This window comes from Microtus pennsylvanicus, chromosome 21 (assembly GCF_037038515.1).
Source record: "Microtus pennsylvanicus isolate mMicPen1 chromosome 21, mMicPen1.hap1, whole genome shotgun sequence".
NCBI classification, from domain to species: domain Eukaryota; kingdom Metazoa; phylum Chordata; class Mammalia; order Rodentia; family Cricetidae; genus Microtus; species Microtus pennsylvanicus.
In genome coordinates this window covers 25,070,279-25,094,010 of record NC_134599.1, presented here as the reverse complement: position 1 = coordinate 25,094,010, position 23,732 = coordinate 25,070,279, and the positions used below count along the sequence as shown (strand labels likewise).

At 36.1% G+C, this 23,732-nt stretch overlaps 1 non-coding gene across 1 annotated transcript; it reads left to right on the top strand.

Moving 5' to 3' along the window:
- Window positions 1-19,683: 19,683 nt before the first annotated feature.
- On the top strand, window positions 19,684-19,868 carry LOC142839629 (U2 spliceosomal RNA). Its single transcript, XR_012908799.1, has one exon. It is a non-coding gene; the product is annotated as a U2 spliceosomal RNA (small nuclear RNA).
- Window positions 19,869-23,732: the final 3,864 nt, after the last annotated feature.

Genomic DNA, 23,732 nt, shown 5'->3' with positions numbered 1-23,732 from the left:
CTTGTGGGTGAGAAACCACAAAGTGAGAAAGGAAACTTTGATACTGTACCAGTGCAAACAGTAGAGTGATTCAAAAACCCATGTTAATTCTTCCCTGAGAAACTTATCCAGAGAGAACACAATGAATATTAAGGAATGGAGGGTTTGCAGTAAAAAGTCACTTGTGATAATAATCACAACTTGAAAACTAGAATAAGAACCCTTTATCAGTAACAAGAAGAAAATGTATAAATGAAACTCTCAAACAGTACAATTTGACTCTAGTTAACTATTTATAGGTGAATATTGATAATGATTTGGAAAAGAGACATTAATAAAATATTTACACTATAGCACAATGATAGATGAAAGTGTAATTATGAGGCAGGAAAAAGGAATGTTAGTTCTAAAAGACAACGGGAAAAGGTCGGAAATTTAGCCCAGTTTTTCCCACTACCTAAATCACCTACAAACACTTCCAATGGAGATACTGAAAAGGTGACAGGAAAAGTTAGGTCCTCCTTGTCACCTAACTTCTCTGGGACTGTATATAGGAGCCTGGCTATTCTTTGTTTTACAGATCTCCTCTCCTTGGTAAACTGGGGATAGGGATAGGAAAGAGGGGAGGAGATGGGGGATGGGAACTTGAGGCATCCAGAAGACCTAGTTGGGGGATGGGTGAAGAGGTAAGCAATGAAAGGGCTATCTTGATAGTGGGGGCCATTATGGGGTTAGAGAAAAATCTGGTGCCAGGGTAACTCTCAGCAAACCAGAAGGATGACCCCACCTAAGACTCCTAGATATAGAGGAAAGGGTGTCTGAACTGGCCCTCTCCTGTTATCAGATTGGTGACTACCGTTATTGTCATCATAGAGCCTTCATCCAGTAACTGATAGAAGCAGATGCAGAGAGCCACAGTCGAGCACTGAGACAAGCTCTTGCTGTCCAATTGAAGAGAAGGTGGAGAGGCCATCTGGGAAAGGCTGGTTATGATCATGATGTGGAAACCCACGGAGACAGCAGACCCAAGCTAATGGAAGTTCAGAGAGTCTAGACTGACAGCTAGGGAGCCTGCATGGGATCCACCTAGGCCCTTTGTATCTGGGAAACACTTGTGTAGCTTGGTTTTTAGTGGGGCTCCAAGAAGTAGGATCAGTTTCTGTACCTTGTGTGCATGAGATGACTTTTTGGAATGTATTCCCTATAGTGGAATGTCTTGCTCAGCCCTGCTACAATGGGAAGAGCTAGGTCCTGCTTCAACTTGATATGCATGTTTTGTTGACTACCATGGGAGGCTTTACACTTACTGAACAGTAGATGAGGGGTAAAGAGTAGGTGTGGGCAGGGAATGGGAGGAAAGGAGGGAAGAAAAACAGTGGTTGGTGTGTAAAATAATTTAAAATTTAAAAAAGAATGATCTTAAACTTGATCAGGAAGAAAGGAAAGATATTACAGTGTTAATTAAATAGCCATGGGTTTTCAATAACATATTCAAAACCAAATGAAAATTCTGAAAATAACATAGTACTCATTCAATATGTGCCAATTATTACTAGATACAATTTGAAAGCATCATCAGAAACGCAAATAAACACAATGCATATATTGAAGGAGAAGAAACGTTTAGATGATTATTTTTTGTAGAGAAGAAAGCAGATAAGTTTAATGCATGTGGTATAACACTATATGACCATTAAACATCTATGTTAAATGAGTGATTATTTATGGAGGCTGTGTTAAATTGGCTAATGTTTACATGCTACGTAAGAAGATTGGCACTTGGCTTGGAACTTCTAGTTTCTAGTATTATTTGAATATCAGACATGAAATGTAACTTTGAACATTCATAAGTCAACTGCTACTAACACCAAATTATAAATTTTTTTACAGTAGGAACAAATCAACAAAAAGAAAAAAAGAAGTGTAAAGAACAGTATAAAATGTAAGAGTAGTTAGTGGAAGAAGAGAGACAGCATGTGTTTTGCATTAAGCCTTCAAATATATATAACACAGTATCTTAGTCTAAGGGCAATTGGAATGCAAAATATAAAGCCAGAGAAGTTTGTTCCATAACATATTTCATATGTTATGTGATAATAGACATGACGTTATTGAAGTATTTAATCATGAAGCGTTAAGGTAGCTTAAAATTTTGTTTTGGAAATAACCAAATGTTGTCATGGGTAGGCATAGCATATAGTTCCTAAAAAGAGAATTTTTCTTGGTTGAATAGGCACTAGTTGTAAACCCAAATATTTTATTCAATTTAAGGATCAGGTTTGATCAGTATTTTATTTTATAACTTAATGCACCATCTTGTATGCAAAAGCAACATGAATAATAGTAAGAATTGTACTGAGTACATTTATTGTTTTGAATGTGGTGTGTGGAGAGAAATGTCTTATTTAGGAAATCAAGTATTTTTCAAAATGGTTTGTTAATTGGAGAAGAGATGAATTACTTCTCAAAAAATGGCACATTCGAGATTATTACAATTAGACCAAGAGTGGAGGCTGACTCAAACCTGTTTCATAATTATTAAGAACCCTCGGGTGGCTTATTATCATATATAGAGTTGAACTCTGGGAAAAATGACATTACTGTGAAGTTTTTCTATCTAGATGAAGAAATAGATTATTTGTAGCATCTGTTATTCCATTTTCAAGTATGACATTCATTATTTTATTCAATCTTTTTTTTTGTTGAATTCCTAAGACTGTCTTTGTCAGTACTAGACAATATTAAACTGTAACCATAACGTAAATTGTTTTACCTTGGTTGCAAAATAACTACCAGAGAAAATGGCTGCATTTTAATATATGATATCTCGGGGTCAGGTAGAAGTCACATGGTAGGGAATCCTAAGTCATATCACAGGGCTAGGCTGTGGAGGGAGGAACCCCTTAGCATTTACAGAACTGTGTTCTCATACTTTTAAGGTGGGAGGTCTAAAATGACTGCTTAAAAAGATCATTATGTGCCTATCTTTTTAATGCCATTTTATTATTTATTTATTTGTCATATTGTTCATGTGCATGTGTGTGTGTTCATGTGTGTCTATATGTGCATATGTGTGTACACATTGGTGTGTATGAAGTGTGCACGATTTCAATACTTTCTGCCCATCATTTGAGTCCTGGGGATAAACTCAGGAATTCAGTAACTACCTTCACCTGCTAAACCATTGCTCTGGCCTTGTGTGCCTATATTTTCTTTTTATCCTATTGTATTTGAAAAATTAGTGTATGCGCGCACGTGTATGTGTGTGTGTATATACACATATATATGGTAATTTTTGTATATATGTGTGTATATATATATTTATATATATACACACATATATATTTTAGATATACTGTGTGTGTAATATTTGGGGGATAATAATTGGAAATGCTCATAAAATGTAAAATATTTATTTGGAGATAGCTAGTACATTTCATCCCTATTGGTATTTCATTGTTTCAACTAACATTGGTACTGGAGAATATGGTCTCCTAGAAACTAAGGAATACTACTTTTAGAACATGGCTGAATAATGCTATAAAGTTGGGGATACTCAGTCCCTCTCTTTAATCCTCTTTCCTCTGGGATTGTCCAAATATTAACTACCAAATGTGTTCTAAAAACAATGCTAGCATTTAGAAAGCACACAGGTAACTGTTCAGATCAATGGCATTAGACCAGCTGAAGGACACATTCTCCATCGCAATTAAATGCAGGTCCCACATTTTCTCTTTACTACTACACCAATAAATTATTTTATTTACTTATTTAGTCATTTAAAAATGGGAATAAATCACATTATCTTGCTAGATGTGATTGTCAAATTCTGGGAATACACAGGCAATTAAAAAGAGGCCATTCCCAGCTGGGTGTTGGTGATGTAGCCTTTAATTTCAGCACTCAGGAGATAGAGGCAGGCAAATTTCTGAGTTTGAAGCCAGCCTGATCCTCGTCTACAAGAGCTAGCTCCAGAACAGGCCACAAAGCTACAAAGAAACCCTGTCTTGAAAAAAGAAAAAAAAAAGAGGCCATTCCCTGTGTGTTGTATGTCAGAGTTCTATGCAATTGAATATATAATAGAGAACATGGTAGCAAGACCTGAGGAGGGGTACCAGGATTGTGCCAATGTTTTTACTTCACACAGAGCTGTATAGTAAAGAATTTAAATAAAAATGGACAGGACACTTCTGTAGGGGCAATTAGACCCCCCCCCAAATATTGACTTGCTTTGATAGAACATGATTCATATGCTGAAATAATCAATTATTGCATTATGCTAGCACGCCCACCACCAAAAACTCATTTTTTGCACTCAGTACCCTTTCTAATGCCATCTAGAAAGATAATTTCCTTCTTTTAATTGAGCCAGTAGAGAAGGAAGCAGCTTCCAAACCATATAGCATTTGGTTCTAGCCTTCACACCGTATATTGAAGAGGAAATCCTCAGTTTCTCTAGGGCAACTGCTTTGCAATGTTGCTTCACCTGGCTTTTGCTATAAAGCTAATTAAACTTAATTATAAAAGTCTCTGCTATATCTACTGTGTAGCTTGCTAATTTTTTTATCCACAGCATGGTTTTCTATAAAATGAAAACATTAGTTATTTTTCTTAAAATTAATTTTGCATTGAGCCATATAGCACACATACAGCATTTAATACCTTACCTGATTTTAAACATGCTCTCAGAAAATGCCTGCTGTTGACAACTGACATTCAAATGGCTGTCACTTGGCTTATCTTGCTATGCAACCAGTCCTGCTATACGTCAGCATTTCTCGCCATTGAGATTTTGCAATGAGAAACAAACCATTTGGTGTCACTGTTGTCTATGCAACTAATATAAAACTATAGAGTTTAAAGACAAAATTTTATTCAGGAAAACAAGATCTGCTTTATTGACGCTGTCACAGATATGATAAAAAAAATTCTGTATTGTTTCCCTAGAAATTTGTGATCAGCAATAGCCCTTTTGAGAACAGATAACAAGTTGGGTCAAAGGACATGTAAACAGCATACAAAAGGGTTATCCCACAACACACTTCTGCCAACAGCTATGAAATAGCTGTTGAAGGGCCCTCTGGTTGATGGATCATGAAAGGAACCTATGCAAGGCAGTTGAATATAGCCCACATGTCAGCTGCTTCAGCTTGAATAAGGATGGATGGTAATTGAGGAGTGAATAACTTGCTTTCTTGTCTCAGACAGATTCTCTGAGCAACATCTAATGCCCTCTTTTAAAGATGCTAGTGCTAACTCAGTACCCATTTTCCAAAAAAGTAATTGGTTTATAAACCCATCAATTAGGGCCCTACATTTGCTATCACACTTGCCCATTCACTTAGCAACGTCTCCTGGATTTACATTTCAAAGACACTACTTAATTACTTTTAAGTTTCATGTGAAGAAAGAGAGCATTAAATGTAGGTTTTTAGAGCTTGATGATTGCATTAAGGTAAAATAAGCTTATAAGAAAGCTTTTAATATGCCAGTGTTTCTCTAGAAAGTATATTTCTATCTATCATCTATATCTCCATTTATGCATGTATTTAGGTAGAATATGTATTTATATATCAGCTTTGCTGAAGATATGCATATATATGTATATATAGAGAAGACTGATAGTCAAAATAAATCACTATACTCTTATCTAAAAAATGAATGACAAAAGAACATTATAGACCATTATTATATTTTGAAATATCAATTTACAGGAACAAATTAATCCAAATAATTTCTTTTAACTAATGATATTAGCTTAGTAGTTTTGCTACCCATAAACATTTAACTGTTTATAGTAGACTATATCTATGACTTGTTTGTTATCAAATAATCATCCATGAATATTTCTATTCTTTTAAATAGCTATAGTTTTACATAAATTTATAAAATTTCTGTATTTTTAGTCTTTGTCTCATATTTCTTGTTTTTATAGTAACTATGGCCACTGGCACAGTTTGGTGGAAGTTATATATTAGATCAAAGTGTTCATTAATCTATGTCTGTTTACCAACATGGTGGTTTGGAAAAAATGGCCCAGAAAGCTTTTGGCACTAATGAGAGGTGTGGCTTTATTTGAGCAGGTGTGGTTTTGTTGGAGGAAGTGTACTGTGGAGGCAGGTTTTGCGGTCTCTTATATATTCAAGCTATGCCCAGTGAGAGAGACCATGTCTTTCTTTTTAATGTATTCATTTATTTTACCTATGAGCCATAATTTTCCCTCCCTCTTCTCCTGTTCACTCCTCCCCACCTCCCTTCTCCCACCACTTACAATCCATCCCTCCTTCTCCATTCAGACGGGGCAAGGCCTCCTATGGGAGTCAACAAAACAAGGCATATAAAGTTGAAGCAGGACCAAGTTCTTCCCCATTTTTTTAAGGCTGGGCAGGGCATTCCATCCTAAGGAGTAGGTTCCCTAGAGCCAGCTCATGCATCAGGAAAGGTCCTTTTTCCTTTCCTTGTCCCATTTTTAGGGGCCCCATAAACGATCAACCTACACAACTGTCACCTACATGCAGAGGGCCTAGATTGTTTCCATACCAAAATCCCAAGATGAAGTTTGAGAGTTTCTGAGCTCCCACAAGATCAGGTCAGCTAGACAGACCACTTCTTGTCACCTGTGAGTCAAGATTAAAGAACTCATGGCTCCTTCTCTAGCACCATGTCTGCCTGAAAGCTGCCTTACTTCCAAACATGAGGATAATAGACTAAACCTCTGAACTGTAATCAAGCTATCCCAGTTCATATTTTACATTATAAGAGTTGCTGTGGTCATGGTGTCTCTTCACAGCAACTAAGACAACCAACTTTTGTTGGCTTTTCTTTCTTAACTACTAAGAAAGCAAGGAAGTGGGTTTTTCAAACCTTTGTAAAAATGTGGTCTTACGGAATCCATAAATTCAACTGGACATGTGTTATAAGAAATAATCCATGTTAATCCCAGCACTCGGGAGGCAGAGGCAGAGGCAGAGGCAGAGGCAGAGGCAGAGGCAGAGGCAGAGACAGAGGCAGAGGCAGGCAGATCTCTGTGAGTTTAAGACCAGCCTTGTCTACAAGAGCTAGTTCCAGGACGGGCTCCAAAACCACAGAGAAACCCTGTCTCGAAAAACCAAAAAAAAAAAAAAAAAAAGAAAAAAAAAAGAAAGAAAGAAATAATCCATGTGCAAACTATTATGTATAATAAACATCTCATTTTTATTACAAATATACTATGAGACACATCAAGAAATCCTCTAATAAGCATACCAATTTCCTCTTTATTAAGGTTTAAATGTAAATCTAAACCGATCACGCTTTTTAAATATCTCAAATATTTAGGAAGCTTTCCATATTATCCACAAGAAACAAAAGAGCAGAACAGACAATTGGAATTAACCATTGAACACATAGATGTTTCTTTTCATATTGACATAAGAATTAAAGTGAGGACATTCGATTCCTTGTAACTTCCAAATTCTATGTCGGTTTTGCAATTGTGAAGAAGTCACCCAGAAAATCACAAATGCTACCTAAAAAGCAATATCAGCTTTTTAAAATTGCTGAAGTAGTTTTAAAACCAATACAAAAAGGAGTGTTTTATGATGATACTTGTAGCTATGTAAACATCCCAACATATTTAGTGATACAAAATAATTCTAATAATGATGTAATAACTATTTATCAGTAATTTGGTTTTTTTTATATTCTGTATTTGTTTGAAAAACTTTAGTATTCATTTTTATTTCAAAATATTGGCTATCTCTATGTACTTTTGCCCTGAATATGATAGACACAGTTTTACTTAAAATGTTTCATAAACTTAATTCTATTAATAATTTCCTTAAGTCTCATATAGAATGTTTTTGCAAGATCTTTCTCATTGAGCCTAATGTTTCCAAGTACATTATTCATTATTATTCATGGTTTATCTTCTAAAATACCTCTGTCTAATTCAACTTAAAGATGGTGTCACGTGAAAACTTACTTTCAATAAAATAGTGAACTTATTAAAAATATTTCTGATATAACTTTCTGTTTGAAACTATAATTTCACAAATTCATTTCTCCCGTCATTCAGTTATCAGAAAACATACTTTAAATGAACTTCATGACAAAGCAGTTCTGCTATCTATTCTTGTTAATGAACTGTAAAGTTAAGTACACCTCAACAATTCACTAGATTTATTCCTTGAACTTGCATGCCTTTCACCTTTGCTATTTCTAATTCTCTCCGGTCTAGAATTTAAGAAGGATTTAGAATATTCTTGCCTTGTTTTATGCACTGGTGTGATTTTATACCCAGATCTCTTAACATAGAACCCCTGTTAGAAGAGGTATTGTCTTTGCTGCCTGTAGCTTATATTTTAGAAAACAATATATTTTTATTTTCATTGCAAAACCATTAATTACTGCATCATATAGCCATATGTATATACCATTGTTTAGGCGACTAAATCTCAATCAGTGTATACTTAGATATGTTCTATTTTTCAATTTTTTAAATTTAAATTTAAAATAAATTGTCCCATTAATATAGCTCTTAGTTGTATTCTTATGGAAGTTTCTTTAAGATATACTATGTCTATATCAGGGCTCTCTTTTTAGAAAGCCTTTCCCAGGAGAGTTATAGAAATGCATAACCACAGACGTAAAACATGAGTTACAGCATAAGTTACACAATTGAGCAATGTAAATGTTAACATTTATTAATCCAAGACTTTTCAGATTGTTCATATTAAATATTCTACTGGTGAATGACATTGTGAATGTGGATTGTTTTAATATTTTAATATCTTGCATATCCTATTAAACATCCATCAGCACCGTTCCTCCTTGTTTGAAACAGGCTGTCTTATAGTCTATTATTTTGCCACCTCTCCACTCTTATTGACTGCTGAGGACACCAACCTGCTAACCTGCAAATGTCTAGGGATTTCTCTCCATCTCAGCTCTTTCAATAGATGCACTGTGGTTAAAATCCCATGCTATTACACACTCCCTTTTTTCAGTTATTTTTCAAACCAACTAGTTTCGAACCCCCTCCTCATGTCTATCCCCCCCCCCCAACCACTCCTCTTCTTTCTCCATTCACAAAGGAACAGACCTCCCATAGGGGTCAACAAAGCATGTCATAACATGTTGAGACAGGACCCAGCTCTTCCTCCTACATCAAGGCTGGTCATGGCACCCCTGCACTAGGAATAGGTTTCAGAAAGCCAGCATATGTGTCAAGGACAGGTCCTGATTTTACTATTAGGTACTCCACAAACAGACCAAGCTAGACAACTGTCATCCGCATGCAGAGGCCCTAGGTTGGTCCTCTGCAGGTTCCCTAGCTCTTAGTCCAGAGCCCTTGAGCCCCCATGAGCTCAGCTTTACATAGGTAGAAGGGATGCAAACTCCTGTTCTCATGCTTACTTGGCAAACATTTTACTCAATGAGCCATTTCCTATTATGTTCCATTTATTCAAGGGACTATATTTAGAAATTTTAATTTAAAAGCAATTTTATATGCTAAGTAATAGACTGTTTCTCAAAAAACCTGTTGCTTTATTTCATTAACAGCTTGATTTATTTAATTTAATTAATTGATTTTCTAATAGAAAATAAGAGAACAGCAAATGCATGAGGCTCAAATAAAATGACTTGCGGGAAAAATAAAGAATCGGCTGGAAGGAGATAAGGGCCATTAGTGTATTATTGGAGATGGAAAAATTAGTATCAAAATCCAAGAAGAGATAAGCTATAGGTTATCCATTAACATGGACCCACAAGCAACACCATATTTAGACACCTTTCACAGAGTGGTCTTCATAGAAGAACTTAGGTTACATAACTACTTCACCAGTCATACCTATTCAATGTATTATATACTATTCTGACTAATGTGAGAAATAGTACATATTGTATAATTCTACAGAATAAATTATGTGTACTGCTTTATATCCAAACTTGCCTAGACTTCTTAAATATGTGTTCCTTCAGTGAGCTGTGACTATAAAATATGAATAAAGAAACAAGTCGTCATCCAAAGGCCCTGGATAAAAGAATATGGAAAGAAGGATCCGACTCTCCAAGTCTACTGCAAAGTTTTCATCTCTTTTCCACAAATGGAGATAAGGTAACTGTCTAAACAATAGTGGATTCCCACTAAGCGTGTTGCACACTTTTAATTCTTATCTCCTTCTACAAACATCACTCCCCCAGACATGTGGCATGCTCCAGTGTACAAAGTGGTGAATTGCTGAAAGTCTACAAAAGGTAGAGTTAAAGGCTAGTCGGAAGGTCAAGATTGACTCAGACTTGCCAAGATCATCTGAGAAATGTGTGTTTAGTCTGCAGGAGACAGCATCTATCTAGCGTGTCCCTTGGGTGGGAGAAAGCATAATAGCGGGCAGAGGAGCAAATCTATGTCTGGGGAGCTGCTCTGTCACTTGTGGTTCAGATTCTGCCTGCTTTAGATGAAAGAAGCTTTTAGAGGCAATGGAATCAGGAAGAGAATCTAACTCTGAGAAAACAGCATGGAGTGAAAGAATTGCAGAAGTTCATTGCCAATTCTACAGGTACGCGGAGACAATTGAAAGAGTCCGTGAGATCTGACAAGATGATTCAGAATTGGGAAACCTTGGTGCTCAGTAATCTGTCTGGCTTATTTCCAGCCTCGGGTTCAGCTACTCCTCCACTGAGTCTGTAACACTACTGACATCTCTGGCCAGCTGAGAAGAGCAATATGGTTAGACTTGACTAATATGCCACTGTGTACTTTTTAAAGCAAAAAAAAAACTACATTATATTTTACAATGTACAAAAATATAATAAATTTTCTGTTGATTCCAATTACATAGTGAATCCTCAGAAGGGTGATTTAAACTATATATCCCCAAAGGCAGTCTAGAGAAATACAACTGAAGTTGTTTGAATGAGCAATGTCCCCCATAGGGGAATCCTTCTGAACCCACAACCCTCAGTTGATAGGGCTGTTTGGGAAGTTATGTGACTTTTATGAGGTGCAGTTTTAATGGAAGTAGTATGTCATTAGAGGCAGGGTTGAAGGTTTGTTAACTATTGTCGCTCTGCTTCCTGTGTGGCTGAAATGGTTATTGGTCAACTTCCTGCCCCTGTAGCCATGGTGCCCCTTCCCCATCTTTACAGACTCTAACCCTCTGGAAACACAAACTCAGAAAACTGTTATGTTTAGGTTGTGTTTTTGTCCTTGTATTTCATCCCAGTAACAGAAAAGTAACTAATCCAAACAACAACAAAAAAAGCACAAGAAGAGCACAGACACAGATTGAATTTTTCTTTTTCTCTTTTTCTCTCTTTCCTTCTTTTTAATGGTGATACTTTATTTACTTTTCTTTAAAGTTTACGTATTTTATGTCTTGAAAATAAAAAGTTAATATTATAGTACTACTCAGCGGTATTTTACTTTTTTAATGCATGGAATACATGTTTAGTATTGTGACTTGTGCATATATTTCATCTCAGAAATAGCCACTAGATATGAATATGTATCAATAGTCACAATTAAATTGCACTTGCTTCTTTTCTGATATCTTTCCTTTGTTGTTTTCTTTGTTTCTGAACCTTCACTAATTTTTAATCTTACGTTTTTGTTACACTTACAGATTTTTTTTGAGAGGGTTTATCTGTGTAGCTTTAGAATTTGTCCTAGAACCCACTCTGTATACCACACTGGCCTTGAACTCACAGAGATTCACCTGTCTCTGCCTCCTGCGTACTGGGATTAAAGGCAAGTGCCACCACACTGGACTTCCTTTCAGAATTTTACACGATGTATTTTGATAATATTCATTCCCACTCCACCTCTGAACTCCTCCAAGATGTCGTCTTTATCACACCCTTCCACCATTTTGACCTCTTATTTGTTTATTTTTGTTAGAAGACACTCTCTCTATGTTCAGAGAGTCCGGTTTTATCCCATGCTTTTCCAGACCCAGGCCAGCTGGCCTTGGTGAGTTCCCAATAGAACATTCCCATTGTCTCAATGTGTGGGTGCACCCCTCGCGGTCCTGAGTTCCATGCTCGTGCTCTCTCTCTTTCTGCTCCTGATTTGGACCTTGAGATTTCAGTCCTGTGCTCCAATTTGGGTCTCTGTCTCTGTCTCCTTTCATTGCTTGCTGAAGGTTAATATTCAGGAGGATGCCTATATGTTTTTCTTTGGGTTCTCCTTATTTAGCTTCTCTAGGATCACTAATTATAAGCTCAATGTCCTTGGTTTATGGCTAGAAACCAAATATGAGTGAGTACATCCCATGTTCCTCTTTTTGGGTCTGGCTTACCTCACTCAGGATAGTGTTTTCTATTTCCATCCATTTGTATGCAAAGTTCATGAAGTCCTTGTTTTTTATTGCTAAGTAGTACTCTAATATGTATAAATTCCAATGAGGACTACTGAGAACTCAAGAACAATGGCAATGGGTTTCTGATCCTACTGCACATACTGGCTTTGTGGGAGCCTAGGCAGTTTGGATGCTCAACTTACTAGACCTGGATGGAGGTGGGGGTTCCTTGGACTTCCCACAGGCCAGGGAACCCTGATTGCTTTTCGGCCTGGGGGGAGACTTAATTGGGGGAGGGGGAGGGAAATGGGAGGCGGTGGCGGGGAAGAGACAGAAATCTTTAATAAATAAATAAATTAAAAAAAAAAAGAAGACACTCTCTCCAAACAGGTAACCTGCTCTTCTGTCTCATGCAAGCATTCTGTTGTGACTTCTCTCTGTTTTTCTTCAGTCCTTAGTTGTGGGAGTTGTTTTAGAGATGTTAAAATTGGGAATGTACACCAAAAAAGACAAGTTGCTCTTCTTGTATTTTGACCAGTGGTGGGTTTTCTGTAATAGTCTCCATTTGTTGCAAATAGAGACTTTTTGATGAACATAGATTTATTTGTGGGTCTACGGATAAGTATTTAGAGTGAAGTTAAAAAATATACTGGTTTAGGTTAATGGCAGTAGTAGGTTCTCCTCTAGGTTTCTTGGCCTCACCAGTCAGAGGTTAACAGTACCAGAAGCTTTTTCTCCCATTGAGTGAGATTAAGACCATTGGTTACAGCCAGGATATAGATGCCAGTATCACAGCCTTTAGAATGTCTTACTGTCTGGTATATATATGTGTATATATATATATATATATATATATATATATATATATATATATATATATATATTCCCCCTCCTTTTCCTCTCCTTCTGTATTGCCTTTCCTCCTGCTCTTCAGGAGTCTCTCCCTAATGAGTTTTCTTTCCACTTCCCTGTTCATGTTTCAAACTTGATTTTATAACCTCTTTCATGTTCACTTGGAAGAAGAAAATATTATGTAGAATATGCTAGAACTTTGATAGGTCCTCTTCTCATTTGGTATCTATCAGTACCTTCATTTCTCTGTTGAATCATGATACTACACACAGGTATCCATGTTTCCAGCATTATCACTATAAGTAAACTTTTATAAACACATGATCATCCTTTTATTGCTTTTCTTGTGACTATAGAATCATTTCTTATTCATTATAGCGTATCTGTTTTCTAAATGGGCCCTCTAGTAAATCAGTAGTATGGTTTTATTTTTTCAGTGTAGGCTTAAGGTTCTTATTGATTACTTCAGTAAAAGCAAGAATCTACAAATTGCATTAGCCGAAAAGATCAATGACCCATTAGACTGCCATTTTATAAAGACCTACACAAGATGCTTCAGTGCAAGGCCAGAAAAAGAATACGTTTCATAAAGCACCTGTCCAATTCCTCGATATTACACTACAGGGGAAGATTTTTCCCTGCCTCCAGCTGGTTATCATTTTGTGCTTTGAAACACAAGGATTGATAACCCTTGTAATGTAAGCCTGGCTTGTAAAGCTGAACATAGGTTATTATTTATATTCACATAAATGCCCATTCTATTGTTTTACTCTTCCTAAGATACTAGCCACTATAATTTTCAAGAACAGCAGGCTTCAAAAATACTTTAAAATCATTTTTTGAGAGAAAACAGCAGTTTTTAGATTAACTGAAACAAAACATAGCATGAGTCTATCTGGCAATGTGCTTTAAAGTACTGTCTAAACATGAGAGATTAAAAAGAGAAGCTGGGTAAAAGGAAGTCATGGTAACAACTTTAATAATAATATTAAGCCTTCTAATGTATTGTAGGTAAAGCCCATGTTACACTGCATAGTGTACATGTACTCTTCTACTGAAGGACATTCCCAGCCACTATGTCCTATTTTGTATTTGTACTTTCATGCAAGAAAAACATGACCTGATCATTACTTTTATTTATTTATTTATTTATTAAAGATTTCTGTCTCCTCCCCGCCATCGCCTCCCATTTCCCTCCCCCTCCCCCAATGAACTCACCCTGAAGAGCAGTGAGGGTTCCCTGCCCTGTGGAGAGTCCAGGTCTAGTAAGGTGAACATCCAAACAGCCTAGGCTCCCACAAAGCCAGTACGTGCAGTAGTCATCAGGCGATGAAAGGAGACAGAGACAGAGTCCCACATTGGAGCACCGGACTGAAACCCCAAGGTCCAAATCAGGAGCAGAAGGAGAGAGAGCACGAACAAGGAACTCAGGACCGCGAGGGATGCACCCACACACTGAGACAATGGGGATGTTCTATCAGGAACTCACCAAGGCCAGCTGGCCTGGGTCTGAAAAAGCCTGGGATAAAACCGGACTCGCTGAACATAGCAGACAATGACCTGATTATTTAATCTGATTTGCTCTCTATCTAATATTTGTATTTTCTTTTCCAACATTCTGAAAAGAGCACAGAGATATCATTTAGTAATCAGGGGCCTGAAATTTTAAATATTTAATATTGGTCCAATTTTATAGGGTTAGAGATTTAATTCACATAAACTATGCCATCCACAATATCTACACACAGTGATGCTTCGCTAATTTTGGCTGTCACCTTGCTTGTAATGGAAGTTGTCTAAATCGAGAATTCATATTTCAGTGCCTGTGTGGGTATATCCTTCTAGAGGACAATAACTAAGGGAGAAATGTCATCTTGAAGTAGTGGTATTATGCAATAGCTTACCAGTGGATGAATAAAAGAATGAAGGAGGAAGCTTGCTAGAGCTCACTTTCTCTTTGCTTGGTTCCTTCCTCTCCTTTTCTCTCCCTCCATCTTTACCTTCCCTCCTAACTTTCTCCTTCATCTTTCCTTCCTCTCTCCTCGTATCTTGGTCACCATGAGGTGAATAACTTAACTTTACCATGTTCTACTGCCATGATGATTTTTTCAGCATAGGCCCAGAAATACTATGAGCCACAATAAACTCTTTGCTGCCTTAAGTTTTTCAGTAAGTATTTCTACACACCAACTGTAAGAATACAGTACTTAACCCTCTTTGGGGGGGATACATAAGAAGAATCAGTCAACAATAGAACCAAGAATGGAAATAAGCATAAGAGGGGAAATGTACATTAAGGTTAATGTGAACAACAGTAAATTTAACCCTAGCATGGGTGAGCTTCAAGAAGTTTGCTGAAGAAAATGATATAAAGAATAAAAAGTATGGAAGTAATTACTTAAAGATATGGATTATCTCTTATTATGAGAATCCAAATAAATATTTTTGACTGAATCAAATTATTATTGTTTTATTCTAGAGTTCTAATGTTTCCTTTCAGTCTACTTGAATCATAGCATATTTTTTAAATCACAGCATTTCTTATTTCTAAAATTTAGCATCCCAAATAAGATAAAAAGTTATAGAGAGTTTTGCTTTATTTTAAACACTTTTATTTTTAACTACAGATCCTATTTTAATCAAGGAAACTCATAAGAACATGAGATCTTTCTCTTTCAGTCCAATTCAATACCAAATGCAATTGTCTAAATTACTAATCAGAGTGGATGCAAAATCAAGTAGAATTTGTAAAAACGGCTGCCACGCAATCTTAAGAAAGAAGAGCACTTCCCTGGTGCATGATACATCTAATTTAATACAAACTCTGTAGAGTGTTCAGACCTGAGAGGTGCTCACTGTATCACCTTTGCTGTTATAATCACTTTTCATTATAAGTTTGAATTGAACAGTTACAAAGCAAGCACAATTTTATGGCTAACCACTCAAGATCTTGAAAGAGTGAAAACAATATAAAATCTTAGAGATAATGTTATTTTTGAATGCACATGAGTTTCACCTTTCTTACCCCTAGGGAAAGAAATGTCCAGGGAATCAAAAGGCATCAAAACAATTTTTTTTCTAACATGATTCACACTAATTAAAAAAGAGCCTAGGTAATTCAATGCAATAATTTGCATGTGTGTGAGTAACATTTGGTGCCTAGGCATTCCACCTTCCTACAGTTATTAATAACTCCTTTGTTATTCACTCCTCTTAAATCTACCTTCATTCCCAATCCTCCAAATTTTTGTCTCCAATTTTTAAATCATTCGAGTCATTTTAGTGTTTTCTATGTACTCTTAAATGGATGCACATCTACTGAAATATCGACTATGTATCAAGTGCCACACCCTTAGAGGAAATTGACCCTTCCTCTCCCAGCAGCTATCAATTAACAATAGTTTTTCAGCTAAGAGTAGGATTTCATGCCTGTCTATCCAGTTTGAGCTGGAATTTTGTTTATCTTGAGCTTGGAAAGGGTTTATGGACGCTGTGAACATCACTGCATTTCTATGCGCAACTGCCCTTTTGTATCTGGAAAGCAAGCCTCTGTCTTTTAATGTCTTTCTGCCCTCTCATTTGCAATGAGGATGAGTGGCAATCTAGATGTCTTGTTTAGAATTAAATATTCCACAGTTTCTTATTCTCTTAATCTTGTTCAGTTGTGGATCTTTGCATTAATTAAAATCCTCTGCACAAAGAAATATCTATGATGAATGTTAGTAGATATATTAATCTATGCGTATCCTGATAAGTGATAGGAGCTGGTTTAAACACATGCCCTATTAGTAGAATGAAAGTTGTAACTTCTTACCTAGGGCTCATGGCCTGTTTAGCCATAAATTGTTGGCTCTGATAGCAGTGCCATCTCGTGGAGCTGTATTTAGATGTGTTAAGAAAGTTTGTGGTTACTCCCATGATATTTATGTCACTACTACCCCCATAGGTATACTTTGCCAAAATGGTCAGGATTAACACACTTTTATCATCTGGGAGCATGCATAGCACCTTAGGAAACCGTCAAAGCCAGCCAGAGAACATGATTTCTCCATGATACTGGAGAAATCTGTAATACTATCTTAATGTCAACTTCTGGAGGGGTCAAAAATATTGGCAATAGCCTGCAATATTTACAGATCAATGAGACCTCAAAGGGGAAGAACTCCATTAAAGGTAATTCATTTCTGGCACTGGAATTGTTACCTGAAGTGTCTAGAAGGGACATTGTCTCTCCATTTTAATTTCACTCCATTTTAGCTCTTTTTATATGTGCATGTATAGATTTTATGAAACTGTTAATAATAGGCTGACATATTACTATTTGAACTGTTTTTATTTTAGTTATCCTTACCCCAATACCTTCCTATGCTTTGCTTTCCATTCTCTGTATCATTTAACACTTCTGGTACCCTTATCCCCCTTTGCAATCATTTTACCATTGTTTGTGTTCTATCTCCCATCCCTTGAAACTTTCCCCACAGCCACAGCACCATCTTACTATTCTGATCTTTATAGGTTTTTCATAAATTATATAATTATATCATATATTATATCATCCTCATGAAGGCTCCCATCTGAATATTCCTCACTAATAACCGGAAATGAGAGGATATGTATGTCATGTTTGTCTTTCTGAGTCTGGCAGTGCACCATTTTAGTTTCTTCACTATAAAAAATTTCAAAATGCTCAATACTTTATGAGCAGCAAGATTCTTGTGGGAGGGAAATGAACTATGTGATGTTTACTAAACTAACATGAAAACAGATTTCTTTTCTGAATGGGGTAATTTTTCCATGCATTATTATTTTGTGTACTGTTTACTCTGGTCATTCATAATGCCATGGACTAATTACTGATTATATTCATTTATAGCTTGCATAGGTTTTAGAAATGAATATCTACTGAGAAAGTAGTCAAGTGATTAGAATAGAAAGCAAAGCAAGTGCACACTGGACATTTTTCCAGAGTTTGTTTCCCTTCCCAGCCTTGCCTTCTGCACATGCCTGTAATACAGAACATAAGATGTCTGTACCCTTGCAATTCCTGCAGGCTGAAATCTCAGTGCCTCTGAAAGGACTGAGCCATACTCAGTGACAATGTAGACTGTTGCTTTGGTGTCAGCATGGAAGGCTCTTTTGTGCCGTGAACAGCTCATCTGTGCCTTTCATTTTTAGCTGAATTCACAATGAAATTTCTTTGGTATGAATCCTTGCTTTGTCTTAGACATGAACTGTGCATGTCCTTCCAAAATTAATATGATCTCTGTAATCGGCAGTGTGCTGAATTAAGATGTAGCCTTTAGGAGTCAATTGGATTGTGATTACAGATCCATGGCTGGGGCTGGTACTGAGATAAAAGAGGCTCCTAGCAACAACATGTTCTGTAGGTTCTGTGCAAACACAGATAAGGGGCAGCCACTGACCAACATGAAATGAGCCCTCTCTAGAAACAACCCATGCTGGCACATTGATAGTGGATTTCTCACACACCAGGACTGTTGAAAAACAAGTTTCAGGGATTTTTTTAGGTGTGTGTGAGCATGTGTGTGTGTGTGTGTGTGTGTGTGTGTGTGTGTGTATGTTCTGTGTGTCTGTGTCTATATATGTCAGTATCGGTATGTGTGTGTTTGTGTGTGTATTTACACATATATTAAATGCATGTTATTTATGTCTGTTTATAGACAAGAAGCCAATTTCAGGAATCTTCAGTAACTGTCCGCCTTTATTTTGGACATGGTGTATCACTGATCTTGGAATTCAGATGCGACTAAACTGGCCAGTGAGCTCTGTCTGTGCACATATCACTGTCTTTTTACCTTCTTTTTATTAAGAATTTCTTTAATACAATCTTTACTCACTTTATATAGCTATTGTCCCTGTTCCCAATCCCTCCCATCCCACCACCCCACACTTTCCCCGACACCACTCACATCCACTCCTAAGAAAGGGTAAGGAGTCAACAAATTCTGACACTAAACTTTAAGGTAAAACCAAGGCACTCCTCACCATATCTAGGCTAAACGAGCTATCCCTCCAAAAAGAATGTGTTTCTAGATGCCAGTTCAAGTACTAGGGATAAATCCTGGTCCACTGCAAGTGGCCCCACAAACTGCCCAAAGCTCACAATTGTCCCCCACAAAAATCAGTGGGCCTAGGTTGGTCCTATGCAGGTTCATCAGCTATCAGTTCAGAGTCAGTGAGTTCTCACTTGCTCAAGTCAGTTGTTTCTGTGGGTATCACTATCATGGTCTTGACCCATTTTCTTATATTATGGCTTCTCCCTCTCTTGGACTGGTATCCAGTAGCTCAGCCCTGTTATTTGCTATATCCCTATTACTGTTGTTGAAGATGTTCACCCAGGTAATCTCATGTCATTATGTATGTGTGGCAAGAAGTATACAAACTCAGTCTTAAATTTCTGTTTTTATAAGCTATAAAAGTTATAAAAGCCGAAATAGAATGATGTATTGATCATATATGATTTAAATTTTAAATTAGATTAAAATACTCGATAAATAAATATTAGAAAAAAAATCTACATAATTCAACATATTAGAAATTATAATATTCAATTGCTTCTTGGCCTTTTGGCTAAGATCAAGTGTAGTATCTATTTATATCGGTTTAATATCTGATAAGTCCTCTATCTGAGGACAATGTATTAAATGGATTTTTAGAAGTTGGAATAGGTGCTTTCTCCATCCACTCCATGCATTGACTTGGTATTGCAGTACCTTCAGAATTGGTGCAACTCCTTGGGAGATTTTTTAAAGGAAATTATACTATACAGTACTAATAATAGACATTTAAAGAGAAATATACATTTTAGCATTTAATACATTATTTTAGAAGCACAAATCAGGAAATTCAAAAGAATTTGAAATCACAAAATAAATGTCATATGAGAATAGATCAAAAATTACCTAAAGTCAATATTAGTTTACTGTTGTTTAGTTTAATATTGCTGAAATTACAAAGTAATGGAAAGACATAATGAATTCACAATTGTTTTTATGAATTCACAATTTTTCACACATCCCTATCATATGGAAGGTTGTTCACCTACTCAAACAATTTATAAAGTAATGACATGGAAAGTGTTTATAAAACTGTGTTAAATGTAAAGCAGAAATGATTATATCTATATTTTATTGATTAGTACCTATATGTAAGACAGTTTCTGAGAAATTTTTTCTAACACCCTATGGTACAGAATAATTATATATATTTTTGAATGAACTAATTTCCCATAAATTGTATAAGTCAGATATGGTAGAAGAATTTTAGCACCTATACATTTGACAGAAAGTTCTTAGAATCTAGAAAGTACTAATAACTAATAATCTGATTATGTCAATTAACATGAGATTAAACAGAGTTCCCTAGAGTATAAATACATATGTCCAAGAATATTTGCCTTAATGTTTAGCATCCGTAGCTATCAGAGATGTGAAAATGAAATGCTCTTTGACATTTTAACCCACTCCAGTCTAAGTGCAAAGACGAAAAGAATGGCGGAAAATGTTGGTATGGATCTGGAAAGAGGTGAACCCTGACCCATTTTGGGGAAAGTGCAAACAGTGTTCCCACTGTGGAAATCAGTATGTTAGCTCCTCAAAATCCTAGAAATAGCCATCATGTGTCGCAGTTACACCACTATAACATTTTCACAAAGGATTTCCTACTACAGAGAAACTTGCACATCTTTCTTTCATGGCTGTTCTAGAAATACAGAGAAAGGCAATTGAGTAATTATTTCTGTCATGCTTTGATTAATCCTACTCATTAATCTGAAATTAAATGATTCACATTTCCCCCACATGAGTGTAGGAAATCCTTTAATATAGTGGTTTTGATTTTACTCTCTAAAGTTGATTTTTTAGATACAAGTTATTAAATGTTGACATGATTTTGGTAAATATTTCTTTTAAAATGATTTCTTTGGAAGGTTTTCCTAAATCCTTGAAAAATTTGAAATAAGCTATACTTGAGCATATCAAATAAAACTCAAGTTCTCTCAGTTCTCAGTTACCAAGGAAGCACAATAAGTCTCCTAGGAACCTTGTATGTCTCTATCTAACCTTACAGCTCACAGACAGGACAAGTTTGGAATCCCATCTCCCATTTCTTACGTGGGCTCTGTCTCATTTATTCATACATTCGTTACCCTGCAACTTAAAGACTTCTAATTTCTTTCATAGTGATCTTGAATTTTATTGATAGGTTCTTACTTTTTCCACATGATGTTGCTTTCCTCTAAAAACAAGAGCCAGACTTTCTACATTTTGTGATTTTTTTTTCTTCTTTCTGTAATAGGGACTACTTACAATGTGCAGTCAGACATGGAATAGAGAAATTTTTCAAGTAGTGAAAAGTGACTCACTCAGGAAGTACTCCAGTTCTTGAAGTCTCTTTTGAACAAGGAAGAACTTAAAATCTTGTAACATTTCCTATTTAAATACAATATATTCAGAAATTCTCTTCTATTGACAGTCTCTTTCTTGCAAGAATATTTGAATTGGGTTTTTAAACTAGCTATTTGAAGCAGGCACCACCTCGGTACCATTCAGACAAGCGATTCAATTTCTTGGTTCACCAGTTAGCCCAAGAATCACAGTCTTATTATATTTCAAGAAATTTATGATAAGAAAGACATGCTTTAAAACACTCAAACAGCCTGAGCCTTACAGGTTTCTAGGAATTTAAGACAGGCACCACAACTGCGCATTTTCATTTTGCCACAATACAATCAAAATTTTGGAAGGAAGTTCATAGGATAATGACAGGGCCAAAGCTAAAGATGATAAAATTCACATAGTAAGACTGCAAGAATGACATATCGTGTCAAACAAGAAAAAAAAGATTTTTGATGATCGTGGATATTTAAAAATATAGTTTTGGGGCTTAATTAACATTTTCCTGTTCTATGTATCTGATATGAATGGAATACAGTGAATATTGTTTCTCATACTAATTTTTTAAAACCTTACCTAGGCCATAGAAGACATTGAATGCTCACCTGAGCTATCTAAGTGAAGGGACATTCTAAAATTAATGGATCTGTTCAAAGTCCCAGATTCCAAATCCCTGGGCTGGAATTACAATTCAGAAATCCAAATTCCTCTTGTGTCTATGTACAGCAAGCCTAATAAGTATTTGGCAAGATCATCAACATTTGGTATTATATTAACTAAATAGGCAACTGTTTCAATATCCCTGTTGAAATTCCATCAATTATTTGACCAAGTGCTAATATATTTCTAATTATAAATAAAATGAATCTACATATATATGAATATATATTCATCTATAATTATAAAATACTTTGAATTATATATCACTTAATCTTTAAACATATAGCAATACTTAAAAATAAATTATGAACAGAATTAAAGATTATAGGCAAAGTTCAAATTTTAACTTTCTTGTAAACTAATTACTGAGAGTCAATCAGACCCTTCTGAGTGGACATCTGAATGAAAATGCTCATTTCTACTCCCATCATGCTTTAGTAAATTCACGTGTAAAACAAAAGCCAGAAGGAAATCACATCCTACTGCATAGCAATGAAAAAGCCATTTAGAATTAGTTGATTTTTTTTCCTGAAAAGCTCAATTAAGAGACAGATAATGTATCCCACAGTAAAGGTTAATACCTGAAATTCCATCCTTCAGAAGCCTCTCTGGTCCTCCACAAGGGAACTCACCTGCTACACATTTAAGTTCAGTGACTGCCATTAAGTAGTAAGGAAGAGTCCACAACCCTTTACAGCTCTATTCTTCATGACTCTAAAGTTTTCCACTTGGCTGATTCTGCCAAGATCCATTCCTGCTTGTGATGGCGACTGGCCCTTCCTCACCTTGAATTCCATTTGCATAACCTTTTCTTTGTAGTTGATTTTTATGTGGAGGAAATCCTCAAGACTTTTCCTTTAAAAAGTTGCAGGATATAACTGAATGAAGTCTTTCTCTGTGGGTACCTACCACTCTTTTGATTCCATTTTGCATCAAGCCTCTCCTATCTCTTGGTGCACAAGCTTTATCTCCAACATAAAATTTACTAGTGCTATTTTTTTCCTCAAAAGTGTCCATGTTTTATTTCTTTTGCCACCCTTGCTTTTTAGTAATAGACCTTCAGAGAGTGATCACTAATAACTACTCAACAGAATAAACATTAGGCTTTCTCAAAATATCTGTAAAGAAAAAAATTATCCAAAATTCTTCAATTCAGCCTCAAGCAGACCCTAGCATCATAAGAGCATAATGCAGTCACATTCCTACCGATAGATTAAAAGATTGATCTCTAGATCAGCTGATAATGTTGTTTCCCTCTGAATCCTCTTGAACTAGGTCTCCATATTCCACCTGCTTTCATCACTGTTATCTTCCAGACTCCTATTGGGTAGTTCATTAAGTCCTTTTTCTAGTCCAAAGAGTCAAAGTATTCCACATTCTTTGAGAGAATCCAGTATGATTATGCCTGGTACAGCAATAGCCCACTACCTGGTTAAAACGTACTATGTTAGTTACTTTTCTATTGCTGTGAATAGATACGATTATCTGTTGATAGAGGTTTATGTCCCACCAGGTTCCGCAGCCATTCAGGCCCAAAGAAACACAA